Source organism: Mercenaria mercenaria, chromosome 5 (assembly GCF_021730395.1).
Source record: "Mercenaria mercenaria strain notata chromosome 5, MADL_Memer_1, whole genome shotgun sequence".
In the NCBI taxonomy this organism is placed as follows: Eukaryota; Metazoa; Mollusca; class Bivalvia; order Venerida; family Veneridae; genus Mercenaria; species Mercenaria mercenaria.
In genome coordinates, this window is record NC_069365.1 from 52413250 (window position 1) to 52431993 (window position 18744).

An 18744-nucleotide genomic window follows, 5' to 3' on the forward strand; every position below is an offset into this window, starting at 1 on the left:
AAAAAGTGCCACCATAACATTAGGCTTAACTCATTTAGTCAAAGATCCATTTTTACTGGAATGCTTTAATTGCAAAAACTGTGAATGCTGAGTCAGTAAATGAGTTTAAATCGCTGCTGAACAATGATAATTGGAATGCAAAGAAATTTGTGCCAAGTTGTTATTGACTTTAGTATGACTATAAAGTGCGCACTCAGAGTTCATTAAAGAAACTTAAGTAACAATTAGTTTTGAGATTTACTCAGAAGATTCTTCACAAGAGGGGCCAGGATAGCACAATTACGGCCCGAAGATCAAGGTATCAAGGTATTGATGACCATCTAGGAAGACTGTTCATAATATTCTGGTTTGTCAAAATTGCTGGCAGAGCTAAAAAAAATGACAGAAACCACTATTCTAATTTTGCAATTATTTCACAGAAATGTTCATTGACTGACCAACTATCACATTTGTGAAAATCGGTCGTGATTTGTCAAAAAGCAACATGGCTGCTAGGAGAGGTTCTTGTTTTCTGAAAATGGCTCGACAATCATTTTCCCTGGATATAGCATATACAAAACATTTTATTTGACAGTTCGTCCGCCCGTCTGTCCATCATTCAGTCACAAAAGATAAAATGCTTTTTAATGATAAGTACAAGATTTTTTTATGAAGTCTGATTTATAGACGAATACCGTATTTGGAGAATATGCATATTCTTCAATTACATTTCAGTATACAAATATTATTCCTATGAAAGCACAGAGGACAAATACCCCTTCCGGTAGTGGACTTTAGTCTTGATATTCTTGTTATTTTTTCGGCGAACGCCGTCTAAATTCGTTTTCGTTACCTATGCCACGTGACTTCAGTTTGCAAATCAAACTACTTCATAACGCATTATAGATAATTTATCAAAATGGAAGATTTATGCAACACTCTGCCTGATTGGACGAGAGTGTCAATTTCTTTCACTGTGTTGCTTGTGCTACGCTGAGTGAAATGTAGACAAAGCGTTTATCCTAAACGACGCTGTTCACAGTTTTAAAGCTAACTTTGGCTCAGTATATTTAGCAAGAATATTGATATATCTCAAAATGATAAGTAAGTTTAATAAATATGATAAAAACCTGTTCAAATACCAACATATATCAAATTAAAGAAAGAGCTGAATACGGTCTGCGTATCACATGAATAAGGGTGTGATAAGAGTCTTTTATGTAGAGAAGTGCTTTTTAAAAGATTTTCCTTGTTACAATTGTCGTCTGTATATGAAAAGGTTTCTTGCTTTTGTGACTTATTCAGATTGCATATTAAAATGAGTGCTTGTTTGCTTTGATATATTTGTTATAAATTATTTAACTGATTTATTATATATCAATATTTTTCTTTAGTATGGTATGCAAATATTGAACTCAGTTGAAATCTGTTTTATTATATATATGCTTTATAATGACTGAATCTCATTACACTGAAATGAAGGTAAGCTGCATACAGTTTATCTATGTGATATGACTACGGTCAAACTTTGCTTATGAAACAGAAGTATTGAAATAATTACAATTGTATGTTTTGCTTGACCTTCACTTTTTTTTATAGGTGTGACGTCATTATCCGAAGACTCATGAATAGCGAATATGCATTTGTTAAAGCGGGATCAGTTTGCCTATTTTAGAAATAAATAAAAATAATAAATAAAAAAATCCTTTAATTGATTTTTTCTCATGTATTCTAATCAAACTTGATTTGTAGCATCTTTATTAGGCCCGCAGCCAACTTTGTTCAGCTGGGACATTTGACCCCTTTTAGGGGCTGCTAGAGCTAAAACTAGAAATGCCTTTATACAGCGTCTCATGAACAGCTTGGTGGATCTTTGTCATACTTGGTCTGGAGCATTATAAGGTCCTCTTCCAAATTTATCTATATAGGAACTTGGGCCCTATTAGGGACAACTATAGCTAAAAGTAGATATGCCTTTCTTCGCATTAACCACTAAAATGTAATGGATTTTTATCAAACTCGATGTATAACAATATCGTAAGGTCTCCTGCTATTTTGTTACAAATGGGGATAGAGACCAATTTATCTAAAAATATAAAGACGTTTAATGACCTCTTCTCATGAACCGCTTCATGAATCTTCATCAAACTACTGCTGTAATTATTCGTCTAAGGATAAACGAAACAAAAATTAAAAGAGAACCATTTAAATTGTTAAGGGCGGTGTTTAGTTTTGCAATTTGAAAAATGTTAGATGAAAGATGAATGTTAGATGAAAAACTCATAAACTTCTTTCCTTATTACAATTCGCCGACCATCATTTTTAAAGATATTTTTGTTTATTTTATTTTAAGCAACATCAATGACACCGTCATCACCACCAGCATCTGTTACCCAAGCCGTGATTGGAGGAAATGTTGGAGGTGACTGTTTCATGTTGAAATAAATATGTACAGTCTTCCGTTGTTGGAAAATAGTGTTCAGTGTTACCTGGTTTATAGCAAAACCGTGTTTAGGCCTCACCAAATTAAAAAGTTGTTCATCGGATTTGCTGCTCGTATATTTTCAGAAACACAAAAAAAATATTTTTTTTTTGTTTTTGGCTTGCGCTCGCCCCATTGAAAAAAATCAATCCAAAATTTTTTGGTGCGCTACTTTTTACGGACGTAAAAGTGTATAAATGCTTATAATTCCAGTCCTAGATTGTTCTCAAATGGATTTTAATCAAAATAAATACATACTACGCACACATCGTCTATAATAAATCATAACACTTATATTTAGTTGCATTAAAGTTGTTTCCCCTTTATACAGTTACGCCATTTTCTTCAAATGTTTACCAAATTACATGCTAAAAAATCGATTTATTTCATTGAAAACTGGATGAAGAAAAGCTTACTAATTTATTTGATAACATCAACCCTTACCAAAATATCAGGCTTCCGGCGAACGTTGCGGCAAATTTGCCGCAAACGTTTCGGTGAATTTGCCGCAAACATTCTTTTGGTAAACTTTTACCATGCAAATTATGTTTGCGGCAAATTTGCCGCAAACAATTTATGCAAATGAATATGCAAATGAAGTTTGCAGCAAATTTTCGGCAAACCTAATTTGCATGGTAAAAGTTTGCCGCAAATTCGCCAAAACCTTTCTGGCGAACTTCTGGCAATGTTCTGGCGAACTTTTGGCAAACTATTTATGCAAATTAGTTTGCGGCGACTTTGCAGCAAACAATTATGCAAATTTGTTTGCCGCAAATTTGCTGCAAACTTTTGGCGCTAAAGTAACAGACCTTTTGTTTTTGAAGAACAAAAGCTACATTTTCAAGAAAAGTAAGAAAGGTCTGTTAATATAATTAGCAAAATATCATTTGTTAATAATGATTTATCTTTTCTAAATAATTATAAAGAAACAATACAAATGCACGAGATCATTATGATAAGTATGTCGTTAGTAAATATATTATTATGCTTACATGGGTTTGAAACTCTTTAAATATTTTAAAGGAACCGTTACGAAAGCTGATAACTGATATGCAAAAAAATCCTCTGTGTGCAAATGTCTTGATAAATTTGCAGATTCACTAAATTATTTATTGCAATCTATTGTATCTGATGGTCTTTAGGTGACACATGTCTGAAATAAACAAAGGCTAACCGTATAAAAATCATTCTGCTTTTGCATGCGTAATAATGTGAAAACTAACCTTACATCGCAACATTTATCCTAGGAATTAAACACACTATACTTCGGTGATTTATCCATCAATTTGTGGAAGTTTTTGTTTAGTAAAGAAACATAAATAATTCATATTAATACATCGATGTTCAACTACTGTTTGGCAGTTTGAAAATGGAGCCAAACTCTATGCAGCCAATAAAAACAAAGAAGAAGTCATGTGATACTGTTCTGGCAAACCTCTGGCGAACTTTCACATCTGGTCAGATAATTAAAAGATCATATGGCGAATATTTTGGAGAAGAAAATATAGATAAAAGGTTCTGGTGACGTTTTAGTGAACAAAATCATGTGATAAAGTTTCTGGCGATGTTGTGGCAAACTTTTAATTCAGTAAAGTCTGTGGTGAGTTTGCAGCAAAGTCACCGAAACGTTTGCCGAAAGGTCGCCGCTACCGGCGAACTCCTGCAAACATTTATTACTCTGTTCTGGTGAACTAAAATGTTTGCGGCAAATTTACAGCAACTTTGCGGCAAATTTGCCGCAAACTTTTCATTTTGGTAAGGGAATCTACATTATTTTGGTAAGGGTAAATACTTATTAATGCATGTCACTTATCTGTTTTCTGTTTTTCCTGTCCAAATGATCAGCATTTGGCAAATGATTTGCATATGAAAGTTGGTGGGGTAAGGAATTTACATTATGAGTTGTTTTCAGAACTGTTCCGATTTTCAAATTTTCCAATCATTTAGTTGACAAATGTTAATGCTAATGCACGTTAATCTCCATTTCAGACTTTAATTGAGACTTTGTTTCAACAAATTTAATATGTTCTGAAGGTTTAAAGTTAGAAAAAGAGTTGTAGACTACAAGAAGACATCATGCTCGACTTTTCTGAATTAGAGCTTTGCCAGTAAAAGGGGCATGATAGTCAGAAGCTTTGAAAGTACAGAGCTATTGGTCATTATATAAAACTTAATATTTGATGTATCAAAAACTTTGTAAAGTCAGCTAAGAATGCTACATTTTCATAGCAGTAAATATTTAAGCCACATATGTATGCGATAAGTATGGTGTAAGGTTATGCATTGTTGTTTATTACATATTTTCTAACAGCATTTTCAAAAGCATGCATTATTTGATTACAGTGTACTGTATGACACTATTAATACATTTTTTTCACGAGTTCGCTTTGTTAGGCGTCTGCAGGTCAGATTTTCTCAATCCCTGGGGACTTACTTTTTAATTTAAAAGGGCTATGCATTCTATTTTAAGGCTTTTATTAGTCAGCCGAGAGCCAAATGAAGATAAATATATTTCTTCGCTCTTCGCTCGCTCCTGATTTTCTCAAAAACCTAAACAAATATTTAAATTATTTTTTCGCTCGCCGCCTCAATTTTTTCAGAAAAAAATCCGATGAACATCTTATCAATTTGGTGTGGCCTTAACACTATTTATACACGATGGGCGGTTATAATTTCGTACGTAATATAACAGCCGGAGTGTATAAATAGTGTTCAAACACGTTTTTGCTATGAATTATTTCTATTCTAATATGCCTTTCATTGTAATATTTAGATCAATTATGAAAGGAATGTTTATTTTCGCATGTCTGGCGCCAAATGTTAGATCGTCACGCTCCTTGCTTATTTATAAAGGTCGTACGACTTAAGAGGATAGAATTTTATGATGAAAAATCCCAAGTGCCTGAGGCGGGTGGAAGTCAAATGCTCTATACACTGAGCCAAATAGTCCACTCCCTGACGCAGTTGTAAGAGATTGGTTTTAAACGTGAGGTTATACGTAAGTGACCGTAACAACGCCTGGACCGGAAATGGTAATACGTCTTGCGGAAGAGTTCCATTAAGGCGCAAATGATGTCGAATTATTCTGCACAGGGAATAACCAACTCATTAATCAAGACCGTTGGTGATATTTTGTTTTAAACATGTTTTAAGTAAAATATTTGATGAAATTCTTGATGCATATAGGCCTATGGCGCTAAATATCTCGTGGACGTAACGACAACATAATCATATTAGAAATAAGGCTAATGTATAGTCTACAGGAATAGTATTCTTAACGACAAAGAACATCTAAAGTGTTAACATATTACAAATAATTGTATTATAAGAAACTGCTACGAAACTTATCAAAATTAGAATATATGTGCATATTAGCATAATTATCTGCTAGTTTTTAAAATGTCAAGTAACAGAAGTCTAATACGGCATGAAATGCATCCTGTTTTATTTGAAATGTCTTTCAATGAAATGAAAACAACGATGCTATATGAATACCTAACACACAAAATATCTATAAACCGTGAAATTCAGATAAAAAGGTCGAACTCTTTTTAACAGGAAATTTGCAAGATATTGATTAACAGAAATTGTGAAGCATATATTACAAATGTACAGCTTAAGCTTTAATTCAATAAAGGAGCCGAATGGACATTATAGTTGTTGAGATCAAAAAAATATTCTAACATGGCTCAATTTAATTGTCAGTGAAACAAAGAAACCGCTCAAGCTTTGTAAATTCTGTAAGAATGTTAGAACGAAAGCACTCAAAGCCTTCTTGTGATTTGTCGTCTAATTTACCACGATTCATCGTTCAGATGCTTAGATATTAAACCTCTCGGGTGAACGCACTCGTCGTTCAATTCCTGCGCGTCTGAACTCTGAACCGTGATAAATTAGACAACAAACCTTGATTATTTATTAATTTATAAAGCAGCTATAGAAACATATAAAGCAGGAGTAATATTTGTATTCAGTATCTTTACGCTTGTAGTATGTCAGCGAAACGCGTGTATCTAACGGTATAACTCCTAAATATTTTATGAAATTCGTAAATTATGACGATTGTACAAGACATAAAATATGTTTCAAGTTCTTTACACCAAGAGTAACGGATTTCTGTCTATGTATATGCGGAAAACCTAGAATAAAACCTTTGTCCGGCATATGGAAATGTTCTACGTGCCAAGATAAATGGCTCTTAAAAATCTAGCAACACTACCGTCTTTCTGAAGAGTAAATGTAATAACAAAAATGTTAAAAGTGATATTGTTTCAAATGAAGCGATAAAATCAGCTACACACAATGTATTTAAGTCATTGGCAAATACCTCAAATTTAAGCACACGGCCATATACGCAGAAACACGGTCAGAAACATTGAATTTATCGGTTGTATATTTTAAAAGTTTCCTTTATATTGAGTTAAGGTATCCGATCCATAAATAAGCATGTTCTATATAACAGTGCTATTAAAATAGATCAATCATTCATGCCCGCTAAGCTGATATAATTTTGTTATCATTTGAAAGTATATTGTCCACTGTAAAAGAAAATATAAATTACATGACACCTTGACGATGTATTCAATTTCTTTTTTCCAGTGCTTTTTCATGTTGATGTTTTCAAACAAGGAACTGGAGAGGTCATTGGAACAATGGTTTTTAGATCTAAACATCACTGCTGCTACATGTGTCTTGTTACTTCTGGGTGTCAGAACGCCAACTATCATCATGGAAACGGTCAGTGTAGTCTGCTGAAATCTGCTGAAAGCGTCGCGGATACCGATGACAGTGTAGTGATGCTTACCCCACTTAGTGGCTAAAGGAAGATACATTAAACAGTTGAATGAAGTCACTACACATTTTAACAATTTTTAACGTTGCTTTTTGACATTTGTGATTTGAAAAATTGTATTTCCTTAATATTTCTGATAAAATTATTCAAAAGCATAGTAATGAACAATGAATCACTATTAGTTTACATAAAAGGCAACCGTTTTTGCATGTCTGATTGGATGAATTTTGGATTAATTTCATTTTACCTTTGAGGTTTCTGATATCTTGCCTTACAAGGAATTACCGCCAGTATCTATTTAGGGTCTAGATGTTCCATGATTTGCCAGAGGTATATTCCAAGACTCAGTTTTTTAATTGCTCGCCCAGACCGCATAATATTTGACATTACATGTGTACAGACTTTATACGGATTTCCTAATTCAAGGTTTATAAAGGACTTGTGAGAAGAAGGAAAAGTTACTGGCATTTTAATTTTCAAGTATAAACATTTTCAGAGTAAGGAGCAAAATTCTGATATTCGCTTTTAATCCCATGGCAAGATGAATGTTTTCGAAAAGATTGGAACACATCTGAAACCTTTTCTTACCACCTGATTAATCAAAGAGAACATAGCAATGACGAAATGCACATTTTGTTTTATTCTGTTTATAATATTTTGCGACAAAATGTTCACTAAAATTCATAATTATAATTCTACCTATAATCGAATGTGTTTTAGGTATGTTTAACTCCGCTAGCCATGTAATTGATGAACATTCTAAGCAGATTCATGCTCTTTGTAACAGAATCATGAGCGGATTGAAATGTTTACTCTGAAAAAATAATGATCCGGAATAATCCACAATAATTGTTTTCTTGCATATCATGTTTCATACGTGGTTTTGAGAATTAATGGACCGGGAATTTACTGATTCTACTAAACTACGATGAAGTTTTACTCAAGGCAGTAAAGTTGGTAGGCAGTTTGTACAAATGTAGTTACAAAAAAACATTACTGTCAGGAATGGGCCTAGTTTTCCTAATATGGCTCAATTGAATATTTTGAAAATCTTCTCAGAATTTGTAGGCCAGAGTTTTCAGAGTTATTTAGCAGAAATGTTTCTTGCTAGAACCTGTTTGAACTGTAAAACTCAGATGATGGTCGTTATTGTCCTCTTGTTGTAACGGGTGAAAGTTCGCCTGTTCTATATTTTGATTAGAATGAATAATCAAAGCACTGAGAGGACTGATGTGGGCAGCGGTTGACAGCTTTTGGTAATGGGCATGAACAGTTAGCTTAAGTTTGGTGATTCTAGTTAAATTACTTTTGATTAATAACCATTTTCAACCTTTCTTTTACCAAAATCAAGGGGTAAAACTTTGCTTTTACTGTGTCAAAGGGGATAAAATAATATATGAGCAAAGCTCGTGTGCTTATTAAAAATTTTGTGAGGTTTGGTTAATTTTGCTCAAAACCTTTTTTGAATTATAAGCGTTTTTTAAACAAATCAATGGGAAACACCCTGCTTTTACCGGAACAAGGGGAATAACAGTAAATGTGAGCAAAGGTCATCGACTAATTGATAATTATGTGTTATTTGGAGATTCTAGTTATAACAAGAGCTTGTAGAACACTTGCATGACTTAACTGACAAGGAACAGAAAGTATTTGGTCACTGCGTACTGGACAGTTAACGTATTGATCTTAAATCAATAATCATGGGTCATTTACCAGTCTTAAATGACCTCCGTATCAAATGTAATCTTAGACCAAAGCATAATCTAGTTTTCTGGCAAAAAAGTTCTATTGTCAATGTGATATTGATCTTTGACCTACTGAACTCAAAACCAATAGGGGTCATTTGCTGGTCATGACAAATCTCCCGATTTCATGATCCTAGGCCGAAGAGTTCTCCAGTTATCATCCGGAAACTGATTTGTCTACAGACCGACCAACATCCATCATCAAACATTAATATTTACAATATACCCCTCCTCCTTCGAATGAGGACAATTAAATTTCAAATTAGAAGATGCCCATGTCTCCCTAGTCCCCCAATGCATTGTCGTACTAGGCAAGAAGTCAATAGAGGATAGGAGCGAAATACAAAGAGACACTAATGTTTGGCTGCAATAGAGATCATCTACTTGGCATGTCCAATCATCCTATGAAGTAACAAAATTCTGGGTCAAATGGTTCTCAAGTAAACCGTGTTCCATGTTCAGGCCCCTGTGACCTTGATCTTTGATCGAGTGAGTCCAAAATCTACAGGGGTCACCTACTCTGCATGTCCAATCATCCTATAAGTTTCAACATTCTGGGTCAAGTGATTCTCAAATTAGTGATCCAGAAAGAGTTTTTCCATCTTCATGCCTCTGTGACCTTTCCCTTAAGTCAAGTGACCCCAGAACATTAAGGGTCATCGACTTTGTAATTCCTATCATCGTGATTGAATGTTCTGTCTCAAATGATTCTAAAGTTATTGGTTGGAAACTGTTTTCATATGACCTTAACTTTTGATCAAGTGATTCAAAAATCAATAGGGGTCATCTACTCTACATGTCCAATCATCCTATGAAGTTTCAACATTCTAGGTCAAGTGGTCCTCAAGTTATTGATCAGAAACGGGTTTTCCATGTTCAGGCCCCTGTGACATTGACGGGTGATTATTTTTCCAAATGAGATCTCATCTTGGTAAAAGCAGGCTATGAATATATTATACATAAATTACATAGATAAAAGACACTTCAGAATAGTTCTTAAACTAAAAACAACCATAAAAAAATATTTACAATGAAATTAAATGTTTCATTCAATTTTAAAACAACCAAAACAACTACTACTATCTCCAATATCAGCACACATCATGATCTTTGGGTTGCATTTAGTCAATTTTCAGCTGTAGATTAATATAATATGCCTCATAATCATGCCAATATGCATGTTTTAGTGTTGTTATATTTTCTGGTCCTTTGGGATCATGGAGTCCATTCAACATATGTGTAATAAAGTTCTGCTTAAGCTGGCCCTAGGGGCACATTTCATTACCTCTCATGAACAGACTCAATGAAACCGAGTCTAGCTGCTATTATTCTTCTTGGCTGCATTCTATGCATCCAGAGGATCTTTTTACGAATTTTATTGTTCAAATTCAAATATTAAAAACTGGAATTTTTCCAACTTTGTTTGAATGATCTCAAATTATTTCATTGCAGTTTTCCAAATCCCGCTATTGTATAATTATCCGAGAAGAAATCGTACGCCAGAACGTGAATATTTGGGGACGAAAACACCGCAAATCTACCGTCGATTAAAAAGGCGAATTTGTTAAAAATAATGTTTCTTTCGAATTAATTATACTCTTTAATGATATGTCAATCACAAACACCAGCTGGAATGTAATATTAAATCAAATTAAAGTGCATACGATCGAATTTTCGGGAAACAGGTACGAATTTTTCGCCCCCTCCGTTACGACTGCAATTATTTTCCTAAGTCGTGCAAATAAAAATTATCTACGTAAATATTATGAAAAGATCGTATCTTTCTCTATGAAAAATAAATAGGCTAACACCTCTTCTGTTGATTTCATGCAATATATCTTTCCATAAACCCATTTCTATGCTACAAAGTTCAACGGATGCTTGGGTGCCGAAAATAGAACGCACGCCGTGCTAGTTAGATGTTTTCTGATCATGTGACCAAAACAAGCTCTTTGGTGTTGTTATGATAATAAAATTTCGATTAACTTTTCTAGCAGGAACTAAGTTTTAATTTAAAACGGTCACTAAAGACGCAACTTGGTTTTAATACCGATTATAGATGTACGCGGATGGTGCTGAAGTAGCCTTCTATGCTATATTTTCGTAGGTTATTTATAGTTTATTTTGGTCACGTGATGAAGAATTGTTTTGGTCATGTGATCAAAGCAAGCATGCTCATTTTCATACGCGTTGTTTTCGTTATAAAATATAGATTACGGCAAATTTGTACTTAAGCAGTGCATTTTTTGATAAAGTTGAATCTCAGAAGCTTTCTGAAAGTTAAACAGACTTGAATTACGTAAAATTTATGGAGGACATGGAACTACTTGTTCTTCGGTTTCGGATAAGCATTTTGACTGTAAATTTGTGGTATGGTAAATCTGTGGTCACGCTTCGCTGCCCACAAAAACGGTCATCAATTAGATCTAAAGCCCACAAATGTTTTGGTACAGCCGTCTTTGAAAAAGGCCGTTATTTTATTCAACTGTAACGTGTTTAGTTGCAGAATATTTGCTAAAGATATATTACATTACCACATTGTACAGCTTTTTTTACAGATACCTTCTTGTCCAGAAGTGTTTATTTTTTCATACTACAGTATTGTTTCAGTTGAGCTGTTTTTCATATCTCGGTTGTAGGTCGGGAGCACATCAGATATGCATCAGATGGATTTGCATTAGAAAACTTGGAGCATGTTCTTTCAATATATACTTGTCATCCAACCATGACACCTCAACATTTTAATATAGATATCGTCAAGTAACGCTTTAAAGTATCAAAACAGTTATCAAATAAGACTCCAACTTTACATTTGTAGAATATGTGTAATAACATAGCGTCACTTTTACTTCGGAAGTTTAATATCATAAAAGCCGTTTCTGCACAAATAAACTTTAATTTTACAATCTTTGACATGAAAGATAGGTAATATGTGCCGGAAATAAAAAAAAAGCCGAAGTTATCAAAAATAAATCATTTTCGGTACATAGAGAAGCAAAAAGAGGACAGTTATTCCAACCCAAACGAGACAGATATCGACATCAATCTGGTAGCTTATTTGTCATCCAACCATTCCAGGACCTCCTGTAACCCATGTTATGTATATGTCCTTCCCCTTTAGATTGTACTTTATTGATAAGTTATTGTTCATTGACAAAGTTTTAAGACATCCTGTAAATAAGTTTTTATATTCTATGATGTTCCAGAATGTTCTACCACAATACTGATAAACAGGGTGTAACAATTATTATAAGTCTGGATTGTTCTTGTTTTTTCTAGAATGTTCTTTTTATTCTTAGTGTTCCACGAAAGTCCTGGAAATTTCCATAATACATTAAATAGGGAGCTGTTTTAGGACAGAGGAGAACTTAGAGAAAAAGATCTTATTGAAAACTTTCCTGAGTTTCTTAATAACAAAATATTACCAGTTTGGATATTTAAAGCGACTAACCCACACATCGTGGTGTGAGATTTAAAAAAAGCAACAAACGATTCCTATATTCACCTTTATGTTGCATAATTGATGTTCTAATAATGTATTTTTTTATCGAATTCTGTTGAAAGTCGTTGTTTTTCTAATAAATTAAAAATGAAACATACGTCTACTATTTCTGATAAGGTTGATAAAAACGGAAAATAACATCAAACATGATAATAGAGCGCACACGTATAGGTATTGTCCGTAAGTATTGACCTGGCATTCCTGAATATTCCGTAAGTTTCCATAAATTAATTTTAAGTTTCCGGACCTAAATAACGATATCAATTGAAAAACCAATTAGCTGCGTGGAGAAAGCGTTAAGTCACCAATCTCAGCGTTGTGGGTTCTAGTCCTCTGTTTAACCATATCATTTTTTTTTTAAAATTCATCTATAAATGTATCAGACGGGAGACTTGTCACACTTATCATGATTTATCGTTCATTTATTGAAAGTAATATTGTACTATTCAATATTCCGTTATGTACATGTCATTAAGCTGTTTTATAAATTGTTGAGTTAATCTTCAAGTCTGGAAAAATGTTCGTTCATTCAATCGACATATCAAGGAATAGGTGTCAGTTCAGGAGAAAAATGAGATGTTTCATAAGAAATGTTAATAAATAAAATAAGAAACAGTAATACCGATACAATATTACATTATACCGAAGTAAGAAAATTGGTCTGAACTGATTTCGAACCAATGGTAAAGTGCAGAGAAGTGGGAGTGCTTACCACTACTCCAACGTACCAGAAGTAAATTTTATCGATTATTTTAATAAATTGATATATTTTGAGGATACAGATATCGCGTAAAATAGCGAAAACGCACGAATATATTGGCAAAGATTAATGAATGCCAGGTCAATACTTGCAGACAATATCGCATAGTAGTTTGGTGTTTTGAAATGTTAACAAACAAAGCAATAACACAAAATGAATTCGGTACAATACGTTTACGATGTAGTCGGTGATTCGTCTTTGGCCGAGCGGTTACGGTATTCGTATTATACTTTTTCGTCGGGAGTTCGATTCCCTGACCCGTAAAACTTTTGTTTTTAAAACTGTATCTAATTGTTTTCTCTTCAATACGATTCAACGAAGACAAAACGAGTTAGTTAATCTAGTTCTAACTTGTCCACTAACATATATATATCACTATTGACACGTAATTATATTTAAATACACTCCGTCTTTAATATGATCAGTCTTATGTTTGTGAAGTTTTCCTGTGATATTTCTTTTAAGCCGTACGTGTTAGTTTTATTTTATAACAACTTTACATTTCACTTTAATAAAAGCATTGCACGGTCATAATTTCAGTATCGATTGATTTAAAGATACTACCGATTTTATACGAAAATAAAAACAAAACAATGAATCGGAAACCAGAGAAAAACAAACTTACACAAAGTATGTAATGCTAAAAAATATTGCTCGGATGCATGGTTCGAACCGTCAAAACTATCACTAGAAAATGAATATATAATATCCAACCTGTCAACCTATTGCGCCATCAGACTAGTGATTTTACTTCGTATATCTTTTATTTTAAACAAGAGTGCTACTGACTGTTTATTTACATACTGCTAAAAAACAAGAGGGTCAATTGCCCTAAAGCGCTCACCTGTGTACAAGGCTTAAAAAGTGCTTGTATAAGTACAGAGTTAGGTTCCTTCTATGTTAACCTATATTACATACATGTCACACACACTTTTGAACCTAGGGCAATAATTTGAACAATTACAGTAGACATTACAAGTCTGATATCATACGCCAAATATCAAGGCTCCAGCTATTATTGATTCAGAGAAGAATATTTTCAAAGTTTGTATAGTAAGTACATGTCAGACACAGGGGTGTGACCATCTTTTAACCTTACGGCAATAATTTGGACAAGTATGGTATACATAAAGGGAAAAGTGACCACGCCCCCACCCCCGGCAGCCATGTTTTTGACGAATCGGAATAATTTGAATAATCTTGGTAGAGGGTCACACAAGAACCATTTGTGTAAAATTATTTTAAAATCGGGCTAGCAGTTTCACACAAGATGATTTTTAAAGTTTCCACTAAATATTTATAGCGAAAAGTGACCACGCCCTTTGGCGGCCATCTTTTTTGGAAAATCAAAATAATTTGAACACTATTGGTAGAGGGTCACACAAGGACTATTTGTGTAAAATTATTCTAAAATTGGGCCAGTAGTTTCACACAAGAAGATTTTTAAAGTTCCCACTATATACATACAGGGAAAAGTGACCACGCCCTCTGGCCATGTTTTTCGACGAATCAATATAATTTGAACAATCTTGGTAGATGTTCACATAAGAACAATTTGTGTGAAATTATTTCAAAATCGGACCATCGGCTTAGAAGGAGATGTCGTTTGAAGATTTTTCTATTTTTAGCTCTGGTGGCCCCTATGTGCAACCAAGCGGAACCGTTTGAACAACTTTGGAAGAGGACCATCCAAGAAACATCCATGCCAAGTTTCATCAAAATCTATTCAGTGGTTATTGAAGAGATGTCCTTTAAACACAATTGTTGACGACGGATGGACGCACGCACGGACGCACGACGGACACAGCGTGATCACAATGGCTCACCATGAGCATTGCTCAGGTGAGCTAAAAACGCCATAATACTGTGCGATACCTATACTTACGTGTGTGCTTTATTGTTAGTGACGGAAGCAAAATATACGCATGCGCAGTTACTGTTTTAGTATAGTGTCGCTTCTCATTCTATATTTATCAATGTTTACAAAAATAAACCGTTGCATTGATTTATATAAGTACATGAGAAAAACTGCAAAAACTCGAATGTTCCCGTAATTCTGGAAACTAGAAACTGATGAACCATTAAGTTTCATGTAAATATATAAAACAGTGAAGACATTTTACCTTTTGGTGAAAAAATATTTCAAAAATCACAAATCACAATATGTGGGTTAGTCACTTTAAGGATACATTATCTTTAAAAATTAAATGTAAACATAAAACAAATAAATAAGACATTACTAAATATCATTTAAGTTTACCATTTTTTTCTTTACTTGCATTAATAGATGTTTTTTTCATGTATTCTGGTGTTTCTGTGTACCAAGAGACAATACAATTTTGCCTTAGGTTCGAGACCTCTTCAAGTTTATATGAACAATTGGCAACTGGCAAATTATAATAAACTGTTGGCATTTACGGTGATTTGACAGTTTGTATATTTATTGGCAAACTGCTTCTTAATGGTGAGTTCTTCATGTTTCCCCAAAAATTCAGTATGAACCCGGTTCTTATTTCATAATTTTTAACTGACAGGTTTAATTGGGAAGGTCATGATTAGACCACAATCAAGTGATAAAGCAATTTATTTATCAGACTCATTTATTTGTGGTGTACTTTACAGGAATGCAGTGACATACTGATATTATGAAGTGTGAAAATATTTAATTAAACATTTCACTATAAGAACTAGCTAGGGAACAAATGACTCTTTTAATTCTTTGCTCAACATAATCCTTTGAAACAAACTGAAAATAGTCCGTCATTTTGCTAGACATTCACATCTGTTTTGGCTCCAAATTACAGACAAAATAAATGACGGAATTCACACTCAGCTTACCTCTGAAGACACAAATTTGTTTGACAACAGCAATTTCATGGTTAATTAGGAAGGTCAGATTTCTTCACCCCCACATATTTGCCAATAAGTAGGTAAGACGTTCTGATAACCGGGCGAAGCCCGGTTATCAGAACCTCTTACCTATACTAAGAAAATCATATACTGTTGTTTTCTTTGAAAAGGACGAGAAATAATTCCAGTAATAGAGAATTTCAGCTAAAGATGACTTATATTTTTTCAACTATAATTATATAGCATTATTTTTCATCTAAAATAGTAATAAGTATATCTCGGAGATGGGTTTTCTTCTTTTATGTCATTTTACCACAGTTTTATATATTACTTTTCGAGTGCCCCGCTATGCTGTTTGAAGCTATGGCGTAATAATTGTGAGGTTAGAAAATATGTTTTGTTGTATAATAACACAACTTTCAGCCATCTTTGTTTAATAAGAAAATGAAGCGGATCGTGTTAGAATTAAAGTACGCAGCTCCCCAGTGTGTTCTCACTTCGTTCAGTGTAAAATTTCAATTTTATCTCAGTTGAGACCTTCACCCTGCCCTTACTATTGAACGAATTCGGCAGCGCCGTCCCTCTAATGCAGTACATACACGGTAACTTTTTCATTGCAAATAATCACTTAAGTCACGGTGGCCCGGTATTACTCCGTTTTGTAATATCGTGTACAGTTCTCACTTAAAACCCCAGTCACACATACGGCGCGGATGGCTACGTCTGACCACGGGTAGAAACGCAATAAAACGTATCGATCTTTACCTGAGCCGTACCTCAAAGCAGTTATCCGTATCAATCCGTACCAACACTTGTCAAACGTATTCAAGACTTATCTCAAACTTGCAAGTTTCTCCAACATTTGAACATGCACAAAAGTTGGAGCGATAGTGAACTTTAAAATGTCATATAACACTTTATTTGGCTTCATGTTGGGGGCATTGCTAAAATTGGAAACTTCTAAGTTCTAAGATGAAATGATGTCGACGGCATTCAGATGCGCAGAAGATGATTTATACATTTTATGGAATATATGTGTCAACAACATGTATGATATAACAAATACATTTATATTTATCTTTTTCTGTTATTTTCTGTTTGTTGCTGCATGATCTTATTGGCAGAAAAAAATATGCATCTTGTGGCTTAAGAATTGCCTTACTACGGAAATTATACCTGAAGGAACTTTTCTATCAACCAATTAAATTTCTAAACACGTTTCGCCCATTCAGTCCTCTGAGTACTTTGATAATCTTATTAAAATAAGTCAAATAATAAGGAAATTACAAGCAAAATCGAAACATGAACAGAGCGATTTCCGCCAAGTGTCCGTTATAGAAATGTCACGATGGTTGGCCATCATGTAGTTATATATGAGCCGCACCATGAGAAAGCCAACATAGTGCATTTGCGACCGGCATGGATCCAGACCAACCTGCGCATCCGCGCAGTCTGGTCAGGATCCATACTGTTCGCTTTCACACCCTATTGCAAAGCATTAGCGAACAGTATAGATCCTGACCAGACTGCGCAAATGCACTATGTTGGTTTTTTCATGGTGCGGCTCAATTATATGAATTATGGTAATTCATTTTAGGTCACTTGTGAAGCGATTCCTGTGACTTAAATTAATCACTCTTGATACCTAAATGCTAATGATATTATCGCCACGAGGGTATGAAAGCAGAGAAGCCCGTTTCCCTTTTTGATGCTAGAGCTACTGGTACCATTTTCCCCGTCTTTGGTATGACACAGCCGAAGATCGAACATACGACCTCCAGCGCTCGAAGTGGCTGTCACCTGTAACTAGGTCGTGCACAGTGTTTTATGTTCACAAATAGCAAGCGACTGTTTAATATGCATAACATTTTAATATTAACTATTCTGTAATTAAGGTTAAGGCGGAGCCAGATGTAGTTTGATTATTTGATGACTGATCTGTACACTAGAAGGTCCTAGCGGCTCACTTATTGAAATTGTTTTGGTTCTATTTGATGAAAGTGTGAAACTTACGGACGAGTTAAACTTGAGTATTTTTTTCTGTTTCCACCCCTAATCCCCTCCTCCCTCCCCAAACCCCACCCCCCACCCCCACCCACCAAAACTATTTTAAACAAAAATGGACATAGCAACTGATAAATCTAATCCTGGCCTCTAATTACTGGCCACTAATTACTCTAAGTGAATCTGAAGATGTTAGATGGCTACCTTCCGCATAGTGTTACTATAAATTAGGAGGAGAAATCATTCTTTCCTTCCGTAAACCAATTAACACCGACTAAATGGTCTCCCTTGGCTATTCTTTGGGCTGTATTAAGACACAATGTTTTCCTCATCGGAGATAAAGTCTTAGTTGAGATAATTATAACTGAGACAATTTTTATTGTTGAGTAAAAAACGAAGATTGTTTTTAAAAATATCTGATATATCTGGTCAGTAGTCAGACTAGCGTTTCAATTACAGGACCCAGTTGAGGCCTGTTTAAAAATATGAGACATATGATCACTCGATACATAGTTGAAAAGCTAAGTGTCTTTTATATTTTTTTACATTTGACTTCAGTGTTTTTAAACGTCTTACATTTATCAAAAGAAACGTCCAATATTTGTCACCAGAAAAGTCTTACATTTGTCA